Source organism: Hemitrygon akajei, unplaced genomic scaffold (genome assembly GCF_048418815.1).
Source record: "Hemitrygon akajei unplaced genomic scaffold, sHemAka1.3 Scf000050, whole genome shotgun sequence".
Classification (NCBI taxonomy): domain Eukaryota; kingdom Metazoa; phylum Chordata; class Chondrichthyes; order Myliobatiformes; family Dasyatidae; genus Hemitrygon; species Hemitrygon akajei.
The window spans coordinates 3,315,373-3,331,917 of NW_027331936.1; the positions used below are offsets into that span (position 1 = coordinate 3,315,373).

Below are 16,545 nucleotides of genomic sequence, written 5' to 3' on the forward strand. Positions count from 1 at the left end.
CTTGACCTCAGAATTTTACTGTGCAGCGTATTCGACTTGCAGTAGCTTGTGTTTCTCACGGGCATTTTATTTTCTTCCAAAATTCAAAAGACTTTCGGGGAGCCATTCAAGGTTGCTTCGTTCGCGGCCACTAGTAGTTTGTTGATTAGGTTCCACTTAAAAGTCCTTCACTTCTTGGTCAAATTTTATATCGGTTATGGGACGAACGACACAGCGATCTTGAGATTGGATGACACAGGAGCCGTATGATCTTGTCAACGTAACGAGAGAGGTTTGGAACAGGATGAACTCAAATCCAGAGTAAAGTCTGGAATTAGCTCAGACTCAGACTCAAAATTAACAAAACGATATAAACACAATCCGTTGGTGAAATCTCAAACAGTAATACGGAAAATGCAACTCTTCGGAATGAGCCCTGAGCGCTCAGTACGAGGACTTCATGCAGGGACTTTCCATGAATAAACATGACAGCAATAATAGGCAGTCTGATAAGGGAGAACGGCATTCATTCTTTTACATTATTACGTTGCATGTCCAGACACCACATTAGGGCTGAGAACTTGTATTTTCATTTGAGCTGATTGTCCACTCACTGTGCTTCATTTTCTCAGCCAGTTCACGTGAACCTTCACTTCATTGTTGTACTCCATGTCGAACAAACCATATATCATCAATACAGTTAAAACTGGGACAGCAAGTGAGGGATTACACTCTGCCGACTCGCTGTCTACTGGATCATGAAATTCAGTCGGCCTTTGTAAATACCCTTGAAGTGACAATTGAATAAAGAACTGACATCACTCCCATGTCACAGCGTATCTACCTTGTCGATATCAATCTGGTAAGATTGAGAAAAGAAGTATTTAAATGTTCAAAACGGCTTCTCATTGTCCGCACTCTTGTGAAGTGCGCTTGATCAAAGTCACAATATCTGGGAAGAAGTAGATGAACGGTATATAGTTACACAGACAAAGAGACAGAGAAACAGGCAGACAGAGGACAGGCACAGCGGCAGACGGCCAGATAGATAGAGAGATACATTCATAGATAGGTAGATGTGCAGACACGCATATCGACAGACGAACATATATGTTGTCCAGAAAACTATAATCTGAAAATCAGTGAACTGAAACGAGGCAAAGGCAATGGAAATAGACAAAGAAGATGCTTTTGTTCTTGCCATGTGATCGCAGGAATGGAGGTCCGTTCTCAGGGATGGCTTCATCAAGGCAACTACAGGTGGACACAGTGAGTTGCTTTGTTTTTGATGATCGAAAGCAAACCATTTTCAGATGAGAAGGAACAGCCTGTGACCTGGTGGTCTGCGCCGAGTGTTTGGCTTGAACCAGTCTGAGTTGGGAAGGACAAAATCAGTTACCAAGATCACATGTCGGGGGAAAGGGCCATAAAGTTTGAATCAACGACACTGAAAGCTATTAGATTAATGTGATAAGGGAAAGAGAGGAATAGAGGTTTTCAGGAGTACACGCAGCGACAACTGTGTGGAGACCAGCCATCGCGGAAGTGAATGACCCAAAGCTGGGATCTTGAAGGTTATATCAGGATGTCTAGGAGCGCCCGGCCAGCGTGGATTACTTTCCCCCAGTATTACCTTTCCCATGCGTTGACTCTTTGTGGTGGGTACAAACTTACTGGGCGCACACGCAGGTATTTACTCTTCTTTCATAACACAGTCGCTTTCCACAATGTGCATTTCATCCTCGAGGAACTCTCGCGATTTTTTGGATGTGATTCACCTGTCATTACACCACGTCAGCCAGGGTCTCGGCCCGAAACGTCGACTGCCCTTTTCACTATAGATGCTGCCTGGCCTGCTGTGTTCCTCCAGCATTTTGTATGTGTGGTTGTTTGACTTTCCAGCATCTACAGATTTCCTCGTTTTTGCACGATAACCAATGCCTCCACTTTACCCACTTCCATAGATCGGTCTGGTTTGGACTCAGGCATCTGACAATGTAGACCACATTATTTTTCCCAAAACTGTATCGCTACGATATCATTCCAAGGAGTGAAAGAGCAAAAATTGTTAGAACACCTCCAAAGTAGCAGAGTCTGTAGAAAGTGAATCCCCGTTAACCCTAACTCACGGGCTTGAGTCAGGGGAGCGAGTGTGCCAATTATGAACATGGAGATGACAGGGCGGTGAAAGATCAATTAGACCAGGGAACTTTAAGCGAAATACTGGCCATTATTTAGGATTATATGGTACCGGGGCAGGAAGGAGTCATGGGCTTCATCGGAGTAACAACAAAAGGTAATTCAGCCGGAATAAGAAAAAAACAGCAGTGTGTTCCCTATCGTTGTGAGGTGTCTAGTCGAAAGATGAGATGCCGTTCTCCTCATTTATGTTATGCATACGATGGCAGTGGAGAAGGCCCCAGACAGAGGAAAGAAGTCCCAATATCAGTGGAATAAGCATTAAATTGTGATGAGCTCAGAAACAACCATGCTCGCAGTCCGAGCAAATCCAGGTTGTGTTTTATTTTCCAATGTAGTGGAGACATCATTGTGAACCCTGAAGTGCAGTAGGCTCGGTCGGCAGGGCACAGCCCTAGCAAGCTAATTAAGGTCTGAGACCTTGGCCAAAGTTATCTCAGAGCTCAAATCTCCTGCGGTCCCCAAACTTTTGAATGGTGCTCCATTCCTATTTTTCACTGTAAAATTGTACAAAACAAAAATAATCTACTAAACTTGCTTAAAATGATGAAAAAAAGTTACATCACTTAACTATTCACAGTAACATAAATTTTGCCCAGTGGTGTCTCAGACTTCTGCAAGCCACTGTATGTCTGCTAATAATAGTTTAGCTTCTGTGTGTAACACCCCCGGTACTCCGCTTCGAGGAGAGAATGACAGATTCTCCGCTGATATCGGAAATGTTCTACGTTCGGCAATTTCCTAGTGAAACACTGGTGCAGCGGCTCCACAACAATCACGTCCATCACTCACGGGGAGCAGAAAATCAGACTACTATTATATATTATTGCATCATGACTTTTCCCGTCCGTGGCAGCATCTGTTCAGAACGTATTGGATGCCCCATTGTAAATCTGCTTCCATACCTTTATTGATGTTTGGACTTCCATTGTTTTCTTCGTGTCCACATCAGCACTCCCGAGAACCCCGTCACTCTTTGTGAATATCCCAACCATACTCACCCATGGAAGGTAACCTCGTACCTCAATATTGACACCTGTCTGCTGGTGGATCTCCGCAGGTCTGGCAGCATCTATGGAAATGAACAAACAGACGCCGTTTCGGGCCAAGACCCTTCATCAGGGGGTAGAAAGGAAGGAGGAAGATGGCAGAATAAGAACATCTTGGGGAGAGGGAAGGACAAGCTAGAAGGGAATGGGTGTTGCCAGGTTGGCGAAATAACTGTCTGGGTGATGATAGGTGAACAACGCAAAGGGCGGCAGAAGAAGGAAGCTGATAGGAGAGGAGAGTGGATCCAAGGAAAACGGAAGGAAGAGGGGCGTCATGGGAAGGCGATAGGTAGATAAGGCGGAGAGATAAGAGGCCGAAGTGGGGAAAGGAAGGAGGGGAAAATACAGGCACTCAACGGAAATCAATGTTCTTGCCATGAGATTGCAGGCTACCTGGACGGAATTTGAGGTGTAGCACATCCGGCCTGAGAGTAGCCTCATTGTGGCACGAGAGGAAGTCACGGGTCGACATATCGGACCGTGAACGGGGATCGGAAAGAAAATGGTTTGCCACTAGAAATCTCGCTTCTGTTAATGGAGGTGAGGTGTGACGAAGTGTTAATTAATTTGAAGAAAGGTCATGGCCAGAAAGCCCGACAGATTAATAATTTCCAAAGATGCTGCCTAACCTGTTGAGTTCCTCCAGCATTTTGTGCGTGTTGCAGTAAATCTGATTAAACGTTTACGTGCATTCAATATCTCCGTGAGCCTGAATAAGATATTAGTTTAAGGTTCTTCACTATGTTACAGGAACGTACAAATATCTTATTTTTGTTTCATATTTCTAATGCAAGATCTATAACCGAGACAATTCCCAGAGTGAAACAGAACAGCCCATTGACGGTATAACATTGGTCTATGGTGACAAAGTCCATGGATCCTCGGAATGGACAAGATCAACAATAACAATCATGAAACCGAGAGGTGAGTCTGAGAGTGTTTCACATCAACAGTCACTGACTTCTCCAATCGTCATTTATTCATCTTTGAGATTTTGTAATTTCGTGTCAAGCTATTCATATTTCATCACCATTGGGAGTTTACTTAAATGACATCATGTTTACTTTAACCCCAGCAGTTGGAAAACACGTCAGCCTTGTGTGATATTAAATAGTCCGCGTGATGGAGCGAGTATAAATGAATGACCGTGGAGATCCGTCAGCTCAGAGTTTCTCCAGCGAGATCACGGGCAGCTGGAAGACAGGGTGAATCTCAGACAGCATGCGTGAAACCTTTTACCGTGTGAGGAAGATATGGTACTTGGTCATTGCCGTGATCGGTGTTCCTGGTAAGAACACAAGCAAATTAACAGTTTAAGTTCTGTGCGCGCGGTCCGTGGACTCGTTCAGTGACCGACAGCGCTGTGATGTCGGAGTGTCAGAGAGTGCGGTGTTCACATTGCGACCAATCTCTGTGTTCGTTCAGAAGTTCCCTTCCTTTTTAATTCATGGCTTCTGCTGGAAGTAAACCGGCAGCTGAAGCGGCCGTAGAGAGGAAGATCGGGTAGATGGATTCATTTTGTAGATTCACAGCAGGCAGTTGTGATTTATCAATGCAAAGCCGCTGTCAAGTAAACCCCGATAATCCAGCGCGCTCGCCACCTTTACGGCTATTTGGTATTAAACCGTTTCATTAGAGCAACGTGCTTTAAATTCAAAATTCAAGGTATTGTGCTCTGATTAAAGAAATACCTGCAAATTTGAAGGGAACGCGGGAAGCGAATGGACGTTGAGATTCAGGGGAGAGTGGTCGATTCATTTGTAAGTCAGACTCCGAATATAAGGCAAGTAAGGGCCTCTGTGTATGTTTTGTACCAGGGTTTATTACCACGCCCTGTTATCCGTGAAGTGAAGCAGGAGTTAAGAGCAAGCCCAGCGGTGTCCGTTAGGGGTCAGATGGGGTAAGGTGCACGCAATACTCCGTTCTTGTACAATATGCTTTGAAACATTTACAATAATACTGAAGTAATTCGGAGCGACCTCAAAGGAGACAGATCTTTTGGAGTACCTACACTGTCTTTGATGATATAAGCACTAGCGTGCTAAATAATTTAAAGTTCAGAGGGTCAAGCATAAACCTCAAAAACGAAAATTGAAACTTCCTGATCGGATTCGTTGATAGCGTGTTTAGGAACTCCGGCCAATGGTAGTTGCGGAATTTAAAAGAAGCCATCCAAGCGGAGGTGGGTGGTGGGGGGGGGGGTGTGCGGGTGATAAACGGGGAGTCAAGAAGGAGACGCAGGCATTGGAACGGTGGAAATGAATTTGCTTTGAACTTTGTAGATGGACAGAGGTGAAGGGAGCGGGACTTCGCTGCACAGTGAGAGTGCCAGGACATAGGTGACCGGAACGCGGTAATCAGCATCGCTGAGAAAGTTGCCGAGGTACCCAGGTTTTACACATCAGTCCAAAACCTGACGGGGGGAGATTTATATTGATTTCTCTCAAGCGGTCTCGGCTTTCCGTTGATAACGCCTCCTTCCAAACCCTGTTCCTTTTCCGGTATAGAGTACCTTCTCCGTTCACCCCGCATGCATTCGTGAGAGCGATCTGAGATTCCCGCATTACTCCTTTTAAACCCCCAGAAATGAGTTGTCTGCACAGTTTGATTGTTTTCAATTTCCAGCTTGTCTCTGCCCTGAAATCCACTGATCGGTGAGACAGTAATTCACTCATTCTGTTTGCTGTTCCCCCAGTGAATTTAGTGGCGATTGCGATCCTGTCCCGGGGAAAGTGCGGCCTCTCCACCTGCATCACTCGCTACCTGGTGGCCATGGCAACGGCGGATCTGCTAACTATTATCTTTGAGGTCATATTGTGGCGTGTCAGTTATTATTGCTTCCCTGGGACTTTCCTGGACATCACCCCCGTGTGCAGTGTGATCTCTGCCCTGGGACAGGCAGCCACTGACTGTTCTGTCTGGTTCACCGTCATGTTGACATTTGATCGGTTTGTCGCCATCTGTTGTCAGAAGCGGAAAGCGAAGTATTGCACCGGGAAAACTGCGGCTGTGGTTCTGACAACAACCGGCGTTCTGATCTGTGTTAAAAATGTGCCCTACTTCTTTACATTTTATCCTGTGAAAGTGATTGACAATATACCATGGGACTGTATGACGAAGCCAGGCTGCTATACGGATCCAGGGTGGGTGGGATATGAGTGGCTTTCTACCGTTCTAACGCCATTACTGCCTTTCCTGTTAATACTACTCTTCAACGCTCTGACAGTCAGACACATTTTAGTGACGAGTCGAGTCCGTAAGGGGCTGTGGGGTCAGAGAATGGCGGAGAACCGCAGTGACCCGGAGATGGAGAGCAGGAGGAGGTCTGTGATCTTACTTCTCTCCATCTCCGGAAGCTTAATCATCCTGTGGTCGGTGTATGTTGCCGAATTCCTTTATTACATCATCGCCGGATTGGATCAGAATAATTACAACGATTCGGAATACATACTTCAACAATCTGGGCACATGCTGTTGATATTAAGTTGCTGCTCAAACACGTTTACTTATGGGGTAACTCAGTGCAAGTTCAGAGAGCAGTACATCAGCGCAGCGAAATATCCGCTCAAGTCAATTATTCAAATAATTATTGAACAGAATATCTAAGATCTTCTCAGAGGCGGTCGCAGTGTTTTCATCTTGTTACTATGGAACTGACGGTCACCGTAAACACAATCTCCCACAGTCTGGTACTTAACCCAGTTTCTGTACCTTACACTCCGGGTTCTTCAGAGCCGCAAACACCAGTTTCACTCCTGAATCTCCCAGTCCATTCTTTCCAAATCAAAACACAAACAGACAAATTGAAGAACAAAGTGATTCTAACCGTTCGTTGGAGGGAATTTTTTCCACTCGGATAGTTCAAGAACGTTAAACACTTCAGTAAATCACTAATCAGAGTTCTCATCACTGTCAATGTCCCTCACTGTCCATATCCATGTTATTCACCGAATGCAGCAATTTAGTCGGCAAATGTGATTTTGTAAACTCCTCATGTTCTGTCTCATTCCCCGATGGTTACAAAAGTGTTCCTGATGTGAAAGGGTCAAAAGAGCAGGCCCACGGTGAGGAAGAGTTATGAATGGGGAAGTGCCGATGGGATAATGTGGAAAAGACTCCATCTGAGGAAAAGATAGGGGAAGACAGAACAAGAACGTGGGACGGGAATGCGGACAAGATATTCCACATGAGGAAGGGAGATGGGGAAGAGAGATCCCATAGGAGAAAGAGGATGGGGAAGAGAGATCCCAAAGGAGGAAGGGTGAAGTGGAAGAGCGATCAACACAGGAGCAAGGGGATGGGGAAAAGAGATCCCGCAGGAAGAAGGAGGATGGGGAAGAGCGGTCTCACAGCAGTATACCGATAGGGAAAAGTAATCCAACAGACGAGATGACGCAGAAACAGATTTTTCGGGAGTGGTGGGTGTGAACTAAGGCCCACAATCGGGAGAGGAGAGGCGCCCATGAGGTCTGGGTATCTGGTAGTGAGCACAGTCACACAGGTGGACTGATGGTGATAGTCACACAAGGGGAAAGGCAGGAGAGTACAATCTCACAATGGTATTTCTTTTCTTCTCACTGGGACAGTCTGCTGACGGTCTCTTGTCCCTCACCGGGAAGGGGGTGTGAATCTCTGACCCACCTGCTGCAGTCAGTGTCGGTCTGGGTGTCAGTAACAGTGAGAAGGAACATTGTCAATGGACGTGTCACAGGCAGTGAGAAACACGGCCATTCCTGTGATTTACTACCATTAAACCAATGGCCGTTGTTCACTGATCTGATGAAGTCTCCAACATCCCTTCACAAGGAACAACAGAACCCTCCCGCCTTGGGGATTTACTGACCGATCCCCTGGGCATTTGTCACAATTCTTCTTAATCTGATTTTCTACAGTTTTACCCAAATTCCTTTACATTGAAACAACACAAGGGAACGGTTTCACAGTTCAAATGAAGAGACAAGTCAAGTTACCTCAACTCCTGGCACTTGTGCAGCCCGGGTCCCAGCCGCTGGATTCCTTCACACTGAATGTGGCAGTTTCCCAGGTCGAGGTGTTTTATTGTATCACAGAGTCTGATGACATGAGACAGGACCGCGCAGTCAATCGGGGTCAGTGTCATTCCACTGAATGAAAGTGTTTCCACAGATCCCAGAGCGGCCGGAGCCAGTCCACGATTCTGAGACTCAAACAGGTAGTGCAATGTGTTCAGGAGGCTCCTTTTACCAACTTCACTCCTCGTGTTTCCACTCTGGCGTTTAACCTCCTCCTTCACCCAGTCAATCACCCAGGAGGGTTAAAAAGAACCAGCAGAACGAGTCAGACTCCTCAGACGGGAGGCAGCAGGTATTGAAGAGGTCGATGAGCCAGAACTTGGAATACTGCCTTTGATTTTGGATGTCTGTTACGTACCCCCTAACGGGTTAAAGAGCCAGTAGAAATGGGCCCACACGGAGTCTGAGTCTGCCGTTATAAACTCTATTTTATTAGTAACTACGTGAATAAAGTGATATAGAACGAGATAAAGTAGACAGCTCAGCAGAGTATATATGTGCGTATACCTATCTATCTATATATATACGTGTGTGTGTGTGTGTGTGTGTGTGTGTGTGTGTGTGTGTGTGTGTGTGTGTGTGTGTTGTGTGTGTGTGTATGTTGTGTGTGTGTGTGGGGTGTGTGTGTGTGTATGTTGTGTGTGTGTGGGGGGGGTGTGTGTGTGTGTGTATGTGTGTGTGTGTGTGTGTGTGTGTGTGGGTGTGTGTGTGTGTGTGTGTGTGTGTGTATGTTGTGTGTGTGTGGGGGGTGTGTGTGTGTGTGTGTGTGTGTGTGTGTGTGTGTGTGTGTGTGTGTGTGTGTGTGTGTGTGAGTGTGTGTGTGTGTGAGTGTGTGTGTGTGTGTGTGTGCTCAAGCTTCCCCAGCTCAGGAGACTGGGTGATGCAGTCTTACGGTGGGATGGTAAGTAATCTGTTCAGTACTGGAATTTGGTTTGAGTAGAGTTGGAGAGAGAGAGTTAGAGTTTTGGTTTATCTTCTAGTGCCGATGCCGATACACCACGTCGTCCTCCTGTTCCCGAAACTCATTTAAAAGTCACCAACTTGTGACCACAGAAAAGGGGATGCCATCTTCTGTGGTGGAGTTATCAACCCCAGACCAGGGTTAAACACACCTACGGTACTCACAGGTGCAGGTTCGGGGTCATGATAACGTTTGATCATATTTACGTGGACGAGCTGGGTAGCCTTCCACCGGTCAGGAGTCCTAATAACATAATTTAAAGGATCAATTTTCTTAATTATTTCATATGGTCCACTAAATCTCGCTTGCAGTGGGTTGGCAATGATGGGGAACAGCATCAGGACCCTTTCTCCAGCACGATATCTCTGCTCCCTCGCTCTTCTGTCATACCTCTGTTTCATGTTTATCTGAGAGTGCTGTGAATTCTGCTTCACAAGGTCACAAGCCTTGTTAAGACTGTCTCTGAATACGGAAACGTAACTAAGCACACACCTACTCACATTCTGATCTGATCATTGCTCTCTGAGTAGGGTCAAAGGTGATACGATGTGCTTAGCTCTCAATTCTTTAACTACCCGCTGGAATGTTTTCGAAGTAAAGTTACTTCACATTGGATTTCTTTAGGAAGACATACCAGTGTGAAAAATGTGCTAAGTGCTTTTAACACAGTCTTGGCCTTGATGTTCCTGAGAGGCACAGCTTCATGGAACCTAGACATCGCACACATGATGGTTAACAAATACTCATAACCAGCTGCAGTCCTTGGCAATGGGCCAACACAATCCACTATGACCCTAGAAAAAGGTTCACCAAAAGCAGGTGTTGGTCTAAGTTGTGACGCTGGGATCACCCGATTAGGTTTTCCCGCAACCTGACAGGTATGGCAAGTCCTGCAAAAGTTCACAACATCCTTCCTTAAATTAGGCCGGTGGAATTCCTTCATAATTCTGTTTACTGTCTTCCTCACTCCAAAGTGTCCACCTAAAGACATACTATGAGCCATGTTTAAAATCTCAGCCCTGTAAACTTTCGGGACCACAACTTGATGTTCAATGATCCAATCCTCACTTGCAGGCACAGTAGGTGAACACTTCCTCAGTAACACCCCATCCTTAAGATAATATCCTACTGACTCTCTCTGAACCTCCTCTTCTGTGAGAGCTGTCTCCTTCAACGCAGCAATTTCAGAATCTCGACTTTGTTCCGTTATAAATTCATCCCAGGACAAGGACAAGCCTTTCTCATCCTCCTTACTACCCACATCCTGATGCAACATGGAAGGCAGAAAAGTCTCTGGCAAGTTCTCATAAATTAACCCCCTGTCTTTGCTAACTGCGTCAGCAGCTTTTTTAGACATGCTTCGGGTCACTGCGCATGAGAGGTTCACAACAGTATCTGTGTGTGTGTCGTCAGCCACAAGCTTGCTTGTTAGCTGGACTGCTGAATAAACTCCACCCTGGATAGGTGCCAACCTAATATTTATCAAACCCAATATCATTACTAAGCTTACGAAGACCATGTTTACATTATAAAAATTCCCAAACAACCCATCCATTCTGTCCTTTCGACTTTTAGCTTGCCTCGTCTCTATAGTAACCCGGTCAGGTGGTCTCTCAAAACGAAAACAATCCTTTCTCTCCAAATTGCAATCGTGAAAAACAACTCCACAACCTTGAAGGTGTTTACTTCCTGCTGCGAAAACAAAATTCAACAGAATTTCACATGCTTTTACAGGTCTTTGACCTGCAAGCAGGATCAAAGGTCGCGAAACCAGTGCAAACTTCCCAAATTCTTTATTCAAAAATCCAGAAACAGCTCCTTTCTACATAGTTCTAATAAGATTCACATCACCAACTTTCAACTCATCACCAACATTTAGAACACCATCTAACACAAATAACTAAGAATCCTCAATTTCCACTGGCACCAAGTTTAACCCTTTATTCACCGAACCAAGTCCATCTGGCTCAGAAAGACTGCATTTCTTTTTAACCGAGTCAGCCACCTCAGACATTAACTGATTTTCAACACAAGGTTCAATACCCTGGAAATTTACAGGTGCTTAACAAATTGAATACAGGCAATCGGGACAGCTGCCTCTTCTAGGCTTTCAATACCAGTCGCAGTTTCAAATTCCAGGTTCCCCCGACCCTCCCAGCTGCTCTCTGGGAAACTCCCATCCGGAGTAAACTCAACCTTGTGAGTTAAAACAACCTCGACTGCTAACCTAGCAGACTCCCTCAAGGTAGCGGCATCCTTTTCATCTCGGTATGCCCTTACATCATCGGGAACACACTTCTTAAAATCTCCAGTCACAACCAGCTCTTTCAAGCTGTCCAAACCCTCAGTTACCTCTTCCGAGGTATACCAGCCCCTGAGGTACACCTGTTTCTCATGGGCAAACTCCATATAAGTTTGGCTCCCGGACTTCCTTAAATCTCTGAACTTTTGTTTATACGCCTCCGGAAGCAACTCATGGACTTTAAGCACTGCGTCTTTCACTGTATCATAATTCCTTGACTGTTCAAGCGTCAGGGCAGAATACGACTGCTGAGCCTTCCCCTTCAACACACTTTGTGACATGATAGCCCACTCATCCCTCGGCCATTTCCGACTCTGGGAATGCGTGTGTGTGTGTGTGTGTGTGTGTGTGTGTGTGTGTGTGTGTGTGTGTGTGTGTGTGTGTGTGTGTGTGTGTGTGTGTGTGTGTGTGTGTGTGTGTGTGTGTGTGTGTGTGTGTGTGTGTGTGTGTGTGTGTGAATAAGGTTCCCAAGCTTCCCCAGCTCAGGTGATTACGGTGGGATGGTAAGTAATCAGTTTAGTTCTGGAATCTGGTTTGAGTAGAGTTGGAGAGAGAGAGTTAGGGTGTTGGTTTATCTTCCAATACCGATGCCGATGCCGATACCAATCCTCCACGTCGTCCTCCTGTTCCCGAAACTTATTTAAAAATCACCTGCTTGTGACCACAGGAAGTGGAATGCCGATCTTCCACGGTAACGCTATCAACCCAGGCCAGGGTCACCCATTTATCCACACTGTGAGCAAAAACTGATAACTGTCTCTGTGTTTCTATCTATCTATCTATCTATCTATCTATCTATCTATCTATCTATCTATCTATCTATCTATCTATCTATTCGTCTGTCTGGCTCCCTGTCCTCTGCTGTCTGTTTTTGTCTGTTTGTCCCACTAACTATATGCTGCTGTGTCAATATTGCGAATTTGATGGAGAGGAATTCAGAAGGAGATTATCAATGAGAAACGCTTGTGGAGTTTGGAAATGATTATTTTCTCAGTCTTGCTAGAGCGATTTGCCAAGGCAGACTGACAGTCATGATCCATTAGCCAGCGGGTCGGTAACTAGCAATCTCTCACTTGGTGCCCCAGATTTAACGGCAGTGATTATATATTATTGGAGGGACCTACAGTGCAAAAGGTAAGTGAAGGTTCAAATGATCTGGCTGAGAAAATGAAGCACTGCGAGCGGATAATCAACTATAATGAAAATTCAAATTTTCAGCCATAATGTGGTGTCTGGACATACAGAGTAACAGCGTACAAAGAAAGATTCAAGAGCAGATGAAGATTAACTTCATCTGATTAACAGATTAACTTCATCTGTTCCCAACCAGGGAAGAGCTCCAGTGTCATTCTTCCAACATAACAAAGGCTGCCTGTCATGGTCCCTTCTAGCACCTGGCTCAGGAATTGTGCCTTAATAACCTCGTTTAGTTACCAATCATTCCCAGGTTCCACTAAATACAAACACCTGCTTTCCATCAGCAAATGCAGTTTAAAAACCCTGTGATCACAAGTAGGAGCTGCCAGTTCGTTGGTCGACCCGTGTATGAGTAACCTCACCCCATGGTTCTTAGGACTATAAATTCTAAGTCTAGCATCGTTCTTGAATTCTCTACTAAAACCAAGACTCCGGGTAAACACTCCTTTGGCACCCATTCCACGCTCGCTACGACTGTAACGCCTCCCGACTCGGCCTCCGCTCCCGTGTTCAGCACCTGCGTTCGTTCCACCGCCACGTCCTTGCGACACTGCCATCCAACTCTCGACACTGCTCTCCGCCGGAGAATGGTGAGATGCCGCTGTTCCTTTAATAATCAGACTGCAATTGTCGCCTGCCACCTTCGCTCATGGAAAGTTCGCCCACTGAGTACTGAGTGCTCACTTGTTCTCCACCATCCATAGCTATCTGCTTACATCCGCATGATCATAAGGCTCCCCATCTCCCCATCATCTCCCCTTCCGGTAGCGTAGTAACACCTTCCCCCCCCCGTCCCCACACCATACCAGACAATGATGCAGCCTGTCAGAATACTCTCCAGAAGTTTTTTTTGAGTTTATTCATTAATCTCCTAATGAAGTACTGGATAGCCGCTGTCTTGCCTTTCTCATAACTGCATCGATATGTCGGGACCAGGTTAATTCCTCAGAGATCTTAACACCCAGGAACCTGAAACTGCTCACTCTCTCCACTTCTGATCCCTCTATGAGGATTGGTATCTTTCTCCTTCCTGAAGTCCACAATGAGCTTTTTCGTCTTACTGACGTTCAGTGCAAGGTTGTTGCTGCGACACCACTCAACTAGTTGACATATCTCACCTCTGTTCGCCCTTTCGTCTCCATCGAGATTCGACCAACAATGTTTGCATTTTCAGCAAATTTATAGGTGGTATTTGATGTGCACATTTGCTGACTCGATATACACATGGATGTAAGGAAGATCGAGGGATATGGACAGGGTAGGAAGGAGGGATTAGAGTTTGAGTGCCTTTGATTTGCTTTCTAGCTAGTATGGCAGCAGATTGTGGGCCGAACGGCCTTTTCACGTGCTCTATATTTTTAGGCTCTATGTCTTCTAAATTTTCTTTCCATATGTAAAACACGTGTTTGCAGCACTGGGCTCTAGTGGCGCAATCGGTTAGCGAGCGGTACTTAAATGGCGGTACGCGGCGGAGAAATGTGTTGTTTTGTGAGTTCGAGCCGAAAGCGCTTGTGATTTTTAATGCAGTGCCCGGGTGACTAAGCGTCTCTCAAGTTGAGCATTCCACTGGAATGTTACATTTGTTTATGTGCTTCTGAGATAGCCTAATTGTTATTTGTATTTAACTGCGAATCGATGCACCTTTGAGTGTGATCTGAGCAGGAGAGTGTAAGTTTACAAACGTTGCAAGAGATCCTCCCTCATTCACTAAAAGGCATGTGCCCGCTGGGCTACAAACAATCTCCCTGCTTGGTTCTTTAGTTCAACACGCGCAGCCTCACTTTCCGTTGTTGAAAGTGTCTGAGCAGATGGTTTCTTTGCTGAATTAAGGCAGAATTATCCCCCACATTCCTGTCTTCTTAGTTCAATTAACCAAATGGTGAAGCAAAGATCTCTACCTTTCCTGAAGCTATGCTTCAGAAACCCTCTAATTACACCTCATCTTGGTTCGTTGTGTTGTCGATTAAACTCAATATTTACTTGCATCGGCGAATTGTTTCAGGCACCTGCGAAAAAAAAAGAGATATTAATCGTAGCCTCAATAGGCACAAATGGTATGGAGATGCTGACATCTCTCTCCCCCTCTCTCAACATGAATCTGCATTCGTCTGTACCGAATTATAAAATAATTCTCACATATCCGGAGTTCACCAAGCCTCTGTTAAAGAGACGACAGCTCCGTCGTTTCTGCTGACGTCCTTCCGGCTGGAGAGTGATCACTCCACTGCGACCTCAGAGCTGATCGACGCCGCTCCGTTCCTGAAGGTTGTTGTTACCAATAGAATTTTCCTTCACAGTAGGTTGTTTAATTGGCCGTTGATGTTTTGGTCCGGTTGCGATCTGACGGAACAGATTGGACCGTGATCATTAATGAAATATCAGTGTGACGGTGTGTCTGGTGTCAGTGCGGACTCGGTGGGGTGAATAGCAGTGATTCGTTACTGTACAGCTGGCATAATCTCACAAGTAACCCTGGCTTGTAACGCGTCCTGTTGTATATAAACGTATCGGCACGTGGTTCACTCACTTGCTTCAATTAACTTGTAATCTGAGGTGAAGAGAACGGACGAGGCAGACAGGGTGAGAAAGCTTAAAGGCACTGTTAAATTTAGCACGTGAGCCCGAGCGCCACCCTGTGGAGACTACTGGAAGCTAGAGTACAGAAGGTGTTTTAATTCCTTGCCTATTAATACAACACAGTTCAGTTGACCGCCACATGCCGCGCCTTAACCAACACCCGACAGGAAATTGTTAATGCATATCTCTGTAAATGGCGCATAACCATAGAACCATCGAACATTACAGCACAGAATCAGGCCTTTTGACCCTTCTTGGCTATGCCTAACCATTTTTCTGCCTTGTCCCACTGACCTTCACCTGGCCCATATCCCTCCATACACCCCGCATCCATGTACCTATCCAAGGTTTAATTAGATGTTAAAAGTGAGCCCGTATTTATTACTTCATCTGGCAGCTCATTTCACACTCCCACCACTCTTTGTGTGAAGAACACCCCTCCCCAATGTTCCCTTTAAACTGTCGCCCTTCACCCTTAACCGATGTCCTCTGATTTTTTTTTTCTCCCCTGGCCTCAGTGTAAAAAGCCTGCTTGCATTCACTCTATCTATACCCAGCATAATTTTACATACCTCTATCAAGTCTCTCTTCATTCTTCTACACTCAATAAAATAAAGTCCTAACCTAGTTAATGCGTGTTACTGAAAACGGGAAGGAAGGATGGGCAATGTTTTGTACTTATTGCTGTACTTCAGAGCAGGGCGGTGAGGGGGTGCCTCGGGTCATTGCTCAAGAGCTCAAAGCATTGAGCGCTTTGCACGGTTTCTGTGGTGTAGTGGTTATCACATTCGCTTCACACGCGAAAGGTCCCCAGTTCAATCCCGGGCAGAATCATTCTTTGGGCTTCAGTGCTGCAAATGAACTTGAGATTCAATTTTTCAGTTTGTGTTCAAGTTTACTGTCATGGGCGTCCAGGTGTAAATATAATGAACATTCACTTTTCCAGCAGTAGCGCATTTTATTTCAAACCCGGCAAAGGTAAATTAAAGAAAGAAGAATTAATAGAAATTATATATAATTTCCAGGAGAACATAAACGGATTTAAACCTAAGGAGGTTGGTAGATAACGTACATTGCAACGTACACGGGATAATTAGCCTTCAAACCCATTGCCATGTATTGTCGCATGAGGATGCACTGTGGTTTCAACGGAGCTCGCATCTCAAATGTTCCCATTCAGACAAACATCAGGAAGAATAACCGTGTGCTGCAAAATTTCAAACCTACTTT

General features: G+C 45.4%; 1 non-coding gene across 1 annotated transcript; it reads left to right on the plus strand.

Moving 5' to 3' along the window:
* Positions 1-16,075: 16,075 nt before the first annotated feature.
* On the plus strand, positions 16,076-16,149 carry trnav-cac (transfer RNA valine (anticodon CAC)). Its single transcript has one exon. It is a non-coding gene; the product is annotated as a tRNA-Val (tRNA).
* The last annotated feature ends 396 nt before the right edge of the window (positions 16,150-16,545 follow it).